The sequence below is a fragment of the Cupressus sempervirens genome, chromosome 11 (genome assembly GCF_028749045.1).
Source record: "Cupressus sempervirens isolate cs-2001-9-10 chromosome 11, ASM2874904v1, whole genome shotgun sequence".
NCBI classification, from domain to species: domain Eukaryota; kingdom Viridiplantae; phylum Streptophyta; class Pinopsida; order Cupressales; family Cupressaceae; genus Cupressus; species Cupressus sempervirens.
This window is the reverse complement of record NC_143128.1, coordinates 534,204,877-534,218,900: the sequence shown is the minus strand read 5'-3', so window position 1 is coordinate 534,218,900 and position 14,024 is coordinate 534,204,877. Positions and strand designations below refer to the sequence as shown.

General features: G+C 33.3%; 1 pseudogene; it reads left to right on the top strand.

Moving 5' to 3' along the window:
* The first annotated feature begins 1,645 nt into the window (after window positions 1–1,645).
* LOC149530739 (cytochrome P450 86B1-like) lies at window positions 1,646–8,206 on the top strand (annotated as a pseudogene).
* The last annotated feature ends 5,818 nt before the right edge of the window (window positions 8,207–14,024 follow it).

The window sequence follows — 14,024 nt, the reverse complement described above, 5'->3', positions numbered from 1 at the left end:
GGGAATGCCTTCGGCGTAAAAATATATCCAACACTTAACACATAATACTTAAATCTACTTATAAATTAAAACATTAGTAATTGCACCAATAATCATATGTGAACCTCCTTATAACCAAAGAATCAATGTATTTGAAGTAAAATACTTAGATAGATGTTTAAATCCTCACTTAAAAATTTTATACATGTAAAAGAATCCTCCTGAAAAATTGTATGTAGACTCTCCAATGTCTTGATACAAATTCTTCATACTTGTCCCATTCCTCAAAGATTCTCCATCTCATGTTTTTAGGCATATTATGTGTAAATTCGCCTCTATTATTTAGGATTAATGTCTTATTAACTTGTAACTCCTTTAATTGTCATATATTTAAAAGTTTTTCAAATTTCTCCTTTCTAGATCATTGATGTTTCTCATGATTTGATCGGTAATCTTCTATTATGATTATGTAACTACCTACACTTCTTCTTTAGCTTCTTTTGTTTCCCTTTTGACTCTTACTCTTCATTTTTTTCTAGCTCTTCATTACTAGAAGAAAGCTTACTCTAAAGATCCAATGATTGTATTTGACATTTGCCATTTGTTTCTTTAATTATTTAAAATCCTTCTTTTATTTTACTAAACAATTCAACTTCCTTCACAATGTTATCAAATGTTTTTAATTATTGATAATACTTGTCAAAAAAATCAATTGCCAAATTCCTTAATATGACTATCATCTCTTTTATGTCCAAGACTTGAATCTTTCCATAGACTATCCCTCATACTTAACTCTATCATACTTACAAAGTCTTTTAGTTGCCTTCTTCCTAACAATATTCTAGAATGTTAGCTATTGTTTTCATGCCATGCATCATGTTACTATATTACCTTTTAGATGGTTGTGTTTTATTACCTGATCGAAAACCTCTTTTTAACTTTCTACTAAAGCTTGTTAAGACTACTTTTGTTTTCATACTACTCTTCTTTTGAGTGGCCACCCTTAAATATCACACACTAAGGAAAAATTTGAGTTAGAAAAAGTCAATCAACTTTGACTATTTAACACTTTTAGCTTAAAATCAAGTCTTAATATATTTTATATTTAAACTTTCTACCTTTTCAACTTCTCACCATTATCATCTGATTCTTGACTTTACACCTTTATAATTTTGTTGAAATCTTCTACCCATATGCTATTATTATTTTTATTGCTTTGGACTCGAATGTAGTGACATTTAGCTTTTGCACCACCTTATCCATCTCTTTCTTAACAAAATTTTTGTTTTCTTAGTCTTAAAATGTATGTGAAAACTCTCTCTTTTCTAGACTGTCATCTCCGAGCTTGAAAAAATAGAACATTGCGCCTTTGACCTCCAGCTTGATAGTGCTAAATAGATCCGTCATTAGCTTTTGCATTATGGTTTATGCATTGTTCCAAACAGACTCGTTATTCAGGTAAGTCATTAACTCTTTGCACTGTCATGGTTTATGGACCGACATACATAATGAATGATGCATTCACTGTACATTATCTTCTCTATTTGAAGTTATTTCATCGTGTAACACTCGATGATATTTTATTAATGTTTCTAAAAGCAATGACCTATGTTCGAGGCATTCAATACGAGACGCAAAAAGAGAAGTGCCCCGAGGAAGAAGAGTTATGGTGCATTTTAGATCTGATAAAGAAATGGCAACTCGGGCAAAAATAGCAGTGGATGGGAGTACGTTTCTTCAAGTGTGCTGCATCCTAGCTGTAACAGCCGCCATACTTATTTGGGATTTCCGGCGTCGGATGCAATTGAGATTTAGAGGGGCTACGGTGTGGCCACTTCTTGACGTGCTTCCCTCGTTGCTCTTCCATCGGACCCATCTTTACGACTGGATCACTCGCCTGCTTATCATTAACGCCGAGACTTTCAGACTCCCGAGCCCTTGGAAATGCTGGGTTTTAACGGCCAACCCGACGAACATTGAATATCTGCTCAAAACCAGGTACCACAATTTCGGCAAAGGTGAGATTTTAAGAGACACATTTTGCCGCATGTTTGGCGACTCCATTCTGTCCCAAGATGGGGAGTCTTTCAAGCGGCTGAGTGTGCCAATCGCCAAGGCCTTCTCCTCCCTCGCCTTCCGCCACAGCGTGGCTGCCGCCCTGCCCGCAATGATGCAGAATAATCTTCTCCTCGTCTTCACCCACGCCTGCGAGAAAGGCACCATTATCGATCTGCAGGGCGTGTTCCACCGGCTAGCTTGTTACTGTGAAAGAAATGAATTCACAACCCTAAATATTTAATTTCACAACCCTAAAATTTACTCGGCAACAACTATTGCCGAGTGCCAGTTTTGCTCAGCACGTGAAGGTGCTGAGTGAAAATTTTGCTCGGCACCAATAGATGTCGAGTGACAGTTTGTTCGGCACTAATGGATGCCGAGTGACAGGCAGTAGGTGCCGAGTGAGCTCAGCACAAGAAAAAGCCGAGCAAGCTGAATCACACACTTAATATTTTTACCATTAAAACCAGAGAGCCCAAGTATGAAGCTTCCAAATAAATTTCCCAAATGCAATAAATAGAAGAAGAATAATGGAATCAAGTATGCCTGCTTGCTTTCTATTCAACTTTGATTAAACCATTACAAAATCCGGGAGCATTCAGCTTCAACCAGAAAACTCTAAAATAACCCTAAAACTTTAAACAACTTCAACGTTTCAAAACTTTAAACTTGCAGCTCTAATGGATGCATACAATAGTGCCTGGAGCAATCACTACTTCACAGGACAAATCCAACAAATAACAAACTTACAAACTTATAGAATGAACAGAGGAAACATGTGCAACTGGAGACACGTGAACAAACTTCGTTCTATCTTCTGAATGATTGGATCTGCTGATCACTTTCTTCTTTTTCCTTTGCTCTGCTTTGCAACTTTTCTCTGATTTGCTAAACACACTGAAATGAATCTAAAAATATTCATTTTACCATTCTTCCAAAAATGTTTCCTCCTCTTTTCCAAATTTGAAACTCACCTACCCGTATTAAATTTTTTAAATGTTGTGCAGGTCATTAGAGGTGGTAGGTGGGCTTTTGGCTCTAGGGACAAACGACTATATACTTTTAATATTCCAACACTCCCCTTTTGTCCCAAGCCAAACAAACAAGGATCACTGCTAATCCAAATCAACTACACCAAGACACTCTCTTAAGTGTACAAAGCTTCCAATGCCTAAAGACACAGTAAAAATGTCTGCTAGCTGCTGCTTAGACTTACAAAATTCCATCTTGATATCCCCATTCTCCACCAACTTTCTGATGAAGTGATACCTGATCTCTATGTGTTTGCTTCTCCCATGGAAGACTGGGTTCTTGGACAATGCAATTGAGAAAATTTTGTCACAATAAATTGTGGTTCGATCGTCTTGCCTTTCATTCAAATCTATCAAGATCCTTCTTAACCAAATAGCTTGACATGTTGTTGCATTTGCTGCTATGTATTCAGCCTCTGTTGTAGATTGAGCAACAATAGGTTGCTTCTTGGATGCCCATGAAATTGCACCCGATCCCATATGAAATACATATCCGGAAGTGCTCTTCCTATCATCTATACTTTCAACCCAATCACTATCTGTATAACCTACCAACTTAAATTCATTATTTGTAGTATACAAAATTTCAAATCCCTTGGTACCTTTCACATACCTTAGGATCCTCTTTCCCGCTTGTCAATGGGAATCCTTTAGTATTTCCATAAATCTAGAAATCAAACATACTACATGCATCAAGTCTGGCCAAGTTGCAGTCAAATATATTAAACTTCCAACCATACTCTTGTATAGTATTGGATCCACTCTCTTGCTAGAGTCTTCTTTGCTCAACTTCATACCTATTACTGTTGGTGTGGGGGCTAGCTTATTGTTTAGCATTTTGAATCTCTCCAAGATCTGCCCTGTATATTTTTCTTGAGAGATGAAGATGCCATTATGCATTTGTTTTACTTCTATGCCTAGAAAGTACTTCAAGAGACCAAGGTCTGTCATTTCAAATTCATTTTTCATGGGCTCTTTGAACTCACCAATTAAAACTTTTTTATTACTACTAAAAATCAAATCATCTACATATAAGACAACAAACAAAACATTTCCATTTGCTACCTTGATGTAGAGAGTAGACTCACCATTGTTTTTGCTAAAGCCATTGGTCATCAAATATGAGTCAATCCTATTGTACCATGCCCTTGGAGCTTGTTTGAGCCCATAAAGAGTTCTCTTCAATCTATATACTTTATGTTCTTCACTAGCAACTTCATAACCAGGTGGTTGCTCCAAATAGATTTCTTCCTTCAATACACCATTCAAGAAAGTGAACTTCACATCCATTTGAAATACCTTCCATTTGTGATGAGCTGCAATTGCTATGACAACACACACAGTTTCCATTCTTGCAACCAAGGCATATGTCTCATCATAATCTCTGCCATACTGTTGTTTATAGCTCTTGACTACCAGTCTTGCCTTATGCTTATCAATCTTGCCTTCAGCATTGCATTTGGTCTTGTAGACCCATTTCACTCCAATCACTTGCTTTTTGGGAGGCAATTCAGTTAGCTCCCATGTCTCATTTCTTTGTATAGCATTTATCTCCTCATCCATGGCCTTACACCATTTCTTCTCCTTAACAGCTTCTTCAAAATAGATTGGATCATTATGAGAAAATAATGCAAAATTAACTCTCTCATCATAATCTTCATACCTTTCATCTTGGTATATCTCCCTAAGACTCTTGGTCTTTCTTGGTAGCAGGGAGGAGAGTGTGAGATCAAAATCTTCACTGATATTGCTTTGCATAGCCAAGATGACCATACCTAAGGTGCTGTAGCTGTGAAGGGTTTTCAATTAAACTCTTTAGAGCTGCTTGTGTGGGAGGTGCAACACCAACTTGAGATGAGAAGCATGTCTCTATCCTCAAGGGAAACATTCTGTTCTTTGTCATTTGAACTGCTACAAGTAAGTTCTTGCTCCCATCCTTTTCATGAGTGACACACCTATCATTCTCCATCAACAAATTTTGTATCCATTTTGATTGAGCTGACCAATGCTCATCAGATTGTGCTTCATACCAGAGAAAAAATACACATTTTGTACTTCCTTCTTCTCACCTTGCTTGGTGCAGACCATAATAGATCCTTTGCCCACTATTGGTAGGGTTCCATTATTACTCATTTTAATTTCAGATTTGAAACTCTTGTCAATAAATGAAAACAAGGTTTCATTACCACTCATGTGGTTGCTACATCCACTATCGAGGTACCAAACTTCAGGGCTTCCTTCTTCACCAACATTACACATGATGAAGGCAATGGCATTGTTTCCACTTCCCATGTTCACATCAGCCACATTTTCTTGTCCTGACTGATCATTTTGCTTCTTCCAGGATTCATTTGCATAATGCCCATATTTATGATAGTAGTAGCATTCTACATTACTCCTATTTGAGTTGTAGTTTTTCTTACCTCGCTTTGAAGTGTTTTGAGAAGTGCTTTCTCCCTCTACTCTTCTTGAGATTTCTGCTGCAACATTTCTTTTTCCTCCATTACCTCGGCCTCTGCCTCTGGAGTTTCTGCTTGAGTCATTTTTTCCTCTCCCCCTTCCTCTTGGATTTGACTAAGCCTTGAATGCTTTCTCTTGGGAAGAAAAAGATGTAAATCTGTTGATCCTATGCTCATGGGTTTGAAGAATACCCATCAACTCATCCATTATCAAAACAGTGAGGTCTTTTGCCTCTTCTATGGTCATGACCAAATTGTCATATTTATGAGGTAAACTCCTCAATATCTTTTCCACTATCCTCTGCTCTTAATAGTCTTCTCCATTTGACTTCAATTGGTTAACCACATTTGAGGTCCTTGAACTAAAATCTACAATTGATTCATTTTCCTTCATCTGAAGGTTCTCAAACTCCCTTCTTATATTATGTAGCTTTATTGTACGGATTTTATCAGTCCCCTTGAAGTTCATCTCAAGGATATCCCATGCTTTCTTTGCATAATTTTCTACTGCAATCTTGGGAAAAATAGTTTTTGTCATTACTGCCTCAATCAAACTTAATGCCTTAACATCTTTTCTCCTTGACTCTTTCAGCTAAGTCTTCTGTGCATTTGTGAGAGTAGCATACTGAGTTGGGTCTATCACATTATTTAACCCATTAATTACAAACTTCCAATAATCATTTGCAACCATTATGGTCTTCATCTTCTTTGCCCATGTATCATAATTTTGTCCATTGAAGGGTGGTGGCTACTGCCATATTTTTTTTGCATCTCCTACCATGTTAAATATCCTAGAAAAAATTGCCCTAACTCACTGTGGATGTAGGGCGTCAAAGCTCTAATACCATGTGAAAGAAATGAATTCACAACCCTAAATATTTAATTTCACAACCTTAAAATTTACTCGGCAACAACTATTATTGAGTGCCATTTTGCTCGGCACATGAAGGTGCCGAGTGGCAATTTTTCTTGGCACCAATAGATGTCGAGTGATAGTTTGCTTGACACCAATGGATGTCGAGTGACAGGCAGTAGGTGCCGAGTGAGCTCGACACAAGAAGAAGCTGAGTAAGCTGAATTAGAAACTTAATATTTTTACCATTAAAACCAAAGAGCCCAAGTATGAAGCTTTCAAATAAATTTTTCAAATGTAATGAATAGAAGAAGAATAATAGAATCAAGTATGTCTGCTTTCTTTCTATTCAACTTTGATTAAACCATTACAAAATCTGGGAGCATTCGGCTTCAACCAGAAAATTCTAAAATAACCCTAAAACTTTAAACAACTTTAATGCTTCAAAACTTTAAACTTGCAATTCTAATGGTTGCATACAATAGTACCTGGAGCAATCACTACTTCATAGGACAAATCCAACAAATAACAAACTTACAAACTTATAGAATGAACAAAGGAAATACATGCAACTGGAGACACGTGAACAAACTTCGTTCTATCTTCTGAATGATTGGATCTACTGATCACTTTCTTCTTCTTCCTTTGCTCTGCTCTGCAACTTTTTTTTGATCTGATGAACACACTGAAATGAATCTAAAAACATTCCTTTTGTCATTCTTCCAAAAATGTTTCCCACTCTTTTCCAAATTTGAAACTCACCTACTCGTATTAAATTTTCTAGAAGTTATGCAAGTTGTCAGAGGTGGTAGGTGGGTGTTTGGCTCCAAGGACAAATGACTATATGCCTTTAATATTTCAATAGTTACAACATCTGTCTCTTCGGCGCAAGTATGGAAATTGATTGCCTCAAACTGGATCTACCCACATTTCCCTTCATTGAGGCATTCAGAGAGGCCACAAAGTCGCTCTTGTTTTGTCTCCTCGTGCCCCCCATCTGCTAGAAAGTTATGTTCGAGCATAGGCTTTTGAAAGCGAGAGACTTTGTGTACGGCTTCTCTATTCAACGCTAGTGTTCTCGCGGGCGCTCTCCTGTGGTCGACATCGCATCGGCCTTTCTTGAGCACGAAGGAGAAAGGGGGCGCTTTTATTCTGACCAATGAAAGTACGAGTTGCTTGTCAACCTCATTTTTGCCGGAAAGGACTCCATCACGGCGAGGCTCACTTGGTTCTTCTGGCTCATGGCAAAACATCCCCGTGTTGAAGGGGAGATTTTAGCCGAGCTCCAAAGGATCAAGAGTCCGAAGGATCATGAGGAGCCCTTTAGTTTCAGCTTTGAACAAGTGAAGTGGATGGAATACCTGCATGCAACACTTATGGAGTCTCTCCAATTGCACCCGCCCGTTCCTATCGAGTCCATTGTTTTTGCAGAAGACGATGTTTTACTTGATGGGACACTTGTGGAGAAGGGCGTGCAGGTTTTGTACTCCATTTACTCATTGTGTAGATTGGAGAGCGTTTGGGGTGAGGATTGCCTAGAGTTCAGGTCGGAGAGGTGGATGAAGAATGGTGGGTTTGTGAGGCAATCGAATTCCAAGTTTGTAGTGTTCAACGGAGGACCTCGGTGCTGCACGGGGATGGAGTTTGCGTAGTGGCAGATGAAGTGGGCTGCTGCTTCCATTCTTATTCAGTTCTCCATAAAGATCGTTGATGAGCACCCAGTGGTTCCTAAGTACAGACTCTCGCTTTTCATGAAGAATGGTTTTCTCGCGACCATTCACCCGAAAGAAATGGAAAATGATCATGATCAGAGCAACAAATTATAAAGCAGTAGAAGACTGGATTCTGTAGTTCACAGAAGCCCTTAATAAAGACTCGTTTATCTTATATGTTATACTAAATGTTTGTAGTATAAATTTATGGAAATTATACTAATGCTAAAAGATAATTTACTTCGCTAGTGTAGGACCTATTCAATAGGTTTATAATATTTCTTTTTATGGTGCTGTGAACCATGTTCTACCCAGATTATGATGCAATGATCTTCCTGCTTACACTATTGCCTAGCTAGTTTTCTCTTAAACGTGTTGCAGAGAACTCCCTAGGGCATGACTGGATGTCTAATTCGATGTATCTTTGATGGATATCCGACAATGATAGATTTGAATTGTTCAATGAGTACCAAATTATTAAATGGATTGGGTGGATTTCATTGTGTGTTTCTCCTTTTGAGTTGTTCGCTTGCCTACGTAAGCTTTGGATAATATATAATTTATCCTCTAAATGCTCTTCTCTCCTAAACATATATTGTGTGCTCATATAAATTTTAGTCTCCAATATAATCTATGATCTCCTCTGAATTTTATGGAATCTTTTAGTTCAAATTTTAAAATATTATAATATTTTAAAATTGTTTCACATCTGATTGGATTTTGGGTTATTCAAATAACAAATTTTAAATTTGGAACAATTCATATAAAATTCAAAACTTTGCGAGTCTCTTTACTTATTTAATTTTATGTATCTTGATACTTTATTTTTTATTAAAAAATTGTATTGATTGTTTGAATGTTTGAATGTTTGTGTATGAAATTCTAATAAGAGATTTATTTTTTAGATAACTTAATGTTATCAAATAAAATATTTTTAATCACTTTGAAACTTTGTTCTATTAAATCTAAAGTTAGACAAAAATTTAAAATCATAAGATCATTTCATAATAGATAATAATAATTTTTATAAATAATCTATATTAAAATCTTTGTGTTAAATAAGAATTACAAATTTGTTGAAACATTTGAGTCTAATAAAAACTTATATTAAACTAAATCTAAATTTTTCTTTAAAAGGAGACTTTATATATTTATAATTATTTTTTATTTTTCAAAGATTTTAATGATTTTATGACAAAAACATAGTTTTCAAAGTATAGAATTCATAAACAGGTCTCACATTAGAATTTTAGGTAAGTGGAGTTTTTTACAGTTCTAAATACGATCCACATTTAAATGATAACGATTAATGCATTAATAGCTTTTATACTTTCTATTAAGTTATGCCAAATTTCCTCGTTGTACCAAAAAACAACTTTGAATCTATTTTGCACAATCATATTCTTATTTCACCATATCCTACCATAAAAGCATCACACTTTAGGGAGGGACTTTGATGCTTGCATCCCTTGTTTAACCGCGATCTTTTTATATGGACTACTCTCTTACCAAATTTGGTTTAATGTCAATGTAATTAATTCTTGATAGATTGAGAGGGTATGATATGATATTATCTCCTTATTTATTTAATTCCTTTTTGGTTCCTTGTGTGAAATCATTTATTTATTTGTCATATCCTCTCCCTTTTCCTACATTTGTAGCTATGTTCTAATATCAAGTTAGATTTGTATGATTGTTTTATGCCAATGTAATAACATTGTCATAATTTTTTGCATGTGTTTCAAGTTCATATTTGAATGTGTAAAAATATGAGTAGAAGTGACATGTCTCTATGGTTTATAAGTTAATAACCATGTGCATCTCCATCTCCATCTCCATCTCTCTCTCTCTCTCTCTCTCTCTCTCTCTCTCCCTCCCTCCCTCCCATACACACACACGAGAGAGAATTTGTCTAATTGATGATTAACTAATAACCTTAGAAAGATTATCTCTAGGTAAATTCAATCCAATTGAAGCTACAACATTAACAAAGAAAATAATACCATGATCATCACCTTTCTCTAAAGAAAAGGCCTCCCATGCCTAACCAAAACATATTGAAACCGTAGTTGTAGCTAATTATATATTATGTTCTAGTCATTACTCATTTTAAAATTATAATAGTGAATTATTTTTCTAAGTTTCTTTATGATCATCCATTACTATAATCTTCTTTGGCACTAATCTTGGACAATAAACCACACTTGTCATCAATTGGAGAACATGTATGTCTATCAAGATCATATAATTATAGTAAGTTTTTGATGAGTTCACATAATTATAATTAGGACTTTGGCTAGAAATTATAAAGCCTAGATAATATGATGAACATATGACCCACATGAGTCTAGATAGACTCTGTCAGCCATCTATTTCAACTTCTTTATATTATTTTCCCCTATAGAATATGTTGATTAGTGTTTTACTTAGAAGTATGTATCATCACAAAATTTGGACAAGTCAAAACTCTCTTTTTTCATAAATTTATTTTTGTTAGATTGCAATCATGAACCTTTTTTTATTATATTTGATATGTAGATTGAGATGGTAAATATGCTATAACGATCAAAGTTATGTTAGCACTCTCAAGGTTGTGATCATGTAATATTAATAGACCACCCAAATCCATTTTAATTTTCAAGGATAAGTTCATTTCATCTAATTTTATTATAGCATGTTTTAAGTGGTATCGAAGAAGTGTTTCATCTCTTGGAAATAAAAACTATGGTTCCATATGTCCATGTTATAGAAAAATATAGGAATGACAATCCTTTGAATCCATTTTTGTCACATCAATAACTTCTTGGCTTGTAAGGAAGGGTTAGACAAAATGATGTGAGCTCTACTCCTATCATGTAGTTTTCATACATGACACAAATCCATTCTAATTTTGAAGGATCAACTCATTTCATCTGTTTATATTTAGCATATTTTAAGTGGTATCAAAGAAGAGATTTGTCTCTTGGAAAAGACTTTGTGGTTAGGTATGTCCATGTTCTAGAAAAATATAGAATGATGATTCTTTGGATCCATTTTAGTCACAACAATCATTTCTTGTCTTGCAAGGAAGGGCTAGAAAAATGGTGTGAGTTCTACACCTAACATTTAGTGCCTCTATGATTTTTTTCATATTGAAATTATTTCTTTGTAAATGAAAATCTTATTTATAAGAAGAGGGTGCTGTGTGTTTGAAGCTAGGAATGCTTTTTGACAATTGTAAACATGTAATTGATGAAGATATTAGACCTTCAGTCAAAATATTTGAAGTCCTAAAATGATGTCCTCCCTCTCCTATTCCCCCCCCCCCCCCTCTTTGATAAGGGCTCATAGATAAAAGAAATATATTAGGTTGGAGCTTCATAAGACCACATTTTTTGCATTAAGATTATGATGCATATGAGAGACAATGCCATATCTATGTTACTGTATTTCAATATGTATTACTTGGGAAAGTAGCTTTATTCATATGAAACTTTTTAATTTGTTGAGACATATCTTACTTTTTACACTCCTTTTATATGAGAAAGAAAGACTACTCCTAAAAGTAAATTAATGTTTTAGTAATAGATAAATTGATATATGCAACATATAACTTTAATAGTTTGACTAACTACGTAATTGGTGAGCTATCCTTCCATCCATTTTTAACATGTTATATAGATTTTAGTTTGACAAGCCTTTACTATAATTTATAAATTTATAAATTCCCTATGATTGTGATCTTGGCCTCATAGTTTACCAACTGTTATTTAGGGTATAGTACTTGCCTCTTGTTTAGGATTTTTAATTTTAATAAATTTATTATATTTTATTAAGTATAATTTTATTTAATATAGCAATACATAATTATAATTACATAATTTAATTTATATAATTATAATTGAATAATAAAAAATTATAATTAATTAATATAACTAATTTAGATATGATATGATAATTGAAACATTAAAAAAAATTTGAAAAATAAATAATCATTTAATACAATATTTAACTTCAACTTATATATATATATATATATATATATATATATATATATATATATATATATATATATATATATATATATATATATATATATATATAATATTAAAGTTTTATTATTAAAACTAAAAAATATTATACTTTCATTAAATAATGTTAAATATGTATTTGTTAAAAATTAAAAATTTATATTTTTTTATTTTTTATAATAATAACAATATTTTATTATCAATAATATACTAAAATTAAATATAATTATTTATTATATCTATTATTTTATTCATTTTATAAAATATAAATTCTTAAATATGTTTACAAATTATTATTATATTGATTAATAAGAGAATTTTTTAAAATAAAAGTGAGTATATTTTTACACATTTGAAATTACAATAATATCATTATTACTTTTTTTATATAATATATTTTATATAAATATATCAAATATTTAAAATGTGTTACTATGAATATATAATATTTTATACATTTGAAATTACAATAATATCATTAAATTACATTCATGATATAATATATTTAATATAAATATATCAAAAAAATTTATCGATAAATGGCTAAAGCCTTTGGTAATATTTTTAAACAAATAAATATAAAACATAATTATCTCTGTTCAAATGGGCACTCGTAGGAAAGAACATAGAAGAAAACCTCCAATCTTGCTCGGGACCATAGTCCTTTATTATTACAATATAAAAAGGGCATATCGCAGTTTTAAAGTCACCTTAGTCCCTTATTATTACACTATGAAAGGGGCATACCCATTTTCAAATTTGATTTTTTTACAATGGACAAGAGTCCTTATCTACATTTTGTCTGTTCTGAATAGACCAATCTAGTTATATTCCTGTTCCAAGAGAACCACTCTAGCCAGAGTTTTGGATGCTTAGAGGGCATCCCTTTTTTGTTGTTATATTTGAAGCTCACATGCCTTATTGTTCTGCTAAACAGTAGATTGCTAAGAAGAAATTGTTAGTATTATTTCTTAAGAGAAATTTGAGAGGCTTTCCTGATTAGATGTTAGCATGCTTTGCTACCCCATCATCAGTGAAAAATTGATTATTTCCAAAATTGAATGAAAAATTCTCTTAGCACTAACATTCTTTAGTCCTAACATTCTTTAATAAATTCAGATATCATCTTAATATTAGATTCCTACTAAAGACCAAGTTTTAGTTTGACATACAGAATTCCACATAATTGCATAGGGGGTACAGACTAGAGTGCCTTAAAAGAGATCCTGTTATTGGACTGATTTTACTTGGTTTATTTTGGTTATATTATAGAGTAACTTAATTACCTGTTTAAAATGATTTAGTTTATCAATCCTTATTTGTATGGTCCTATTCTAAAATATTGACTAACCTTGTTATAATCAAAGTCCTGATTTTTGACTCAAACACAGACCTTCCCTAGCTTGTTAAACCTAGCAAAATTCCACCATTCATCATTGAAAATCTACTTAAAATGTCTATTACTACTATATATTTGAATAGGACTACTATACAATCTACAATACAATGCTTTCAAGAAAACATTAACTAACAAAGAGTAAAGGATTATAGGTGTGCTACATTTGTTTTTTCAGTTATTGAAAAATAGAGCTCATTTCCTTTGTAAATGGTAAGAGACTACATAGCTGAACAAAGACAGGAGGAAAAATAAAGAGCCTTACAAACATCAAAGTTCAAAAGTGTCAGATGATCAGAAGAAACAAAACCACAAATATAAAAGTATCATTCATATAAATTAAGTGAGTAAATTACATATTGATAAGATTCATCATAGATATACTTTCCTATATACAAACTATATTTAGGATAAGGGACCAGGAAGAAAATGGACCCAATATCTATACTCCTTCCGTGCTCTATGATAAGCTAGATAGAAAATAGAAAGAAATAGGAAGAGAATCCGGAAAGAGACCCACTAAAAC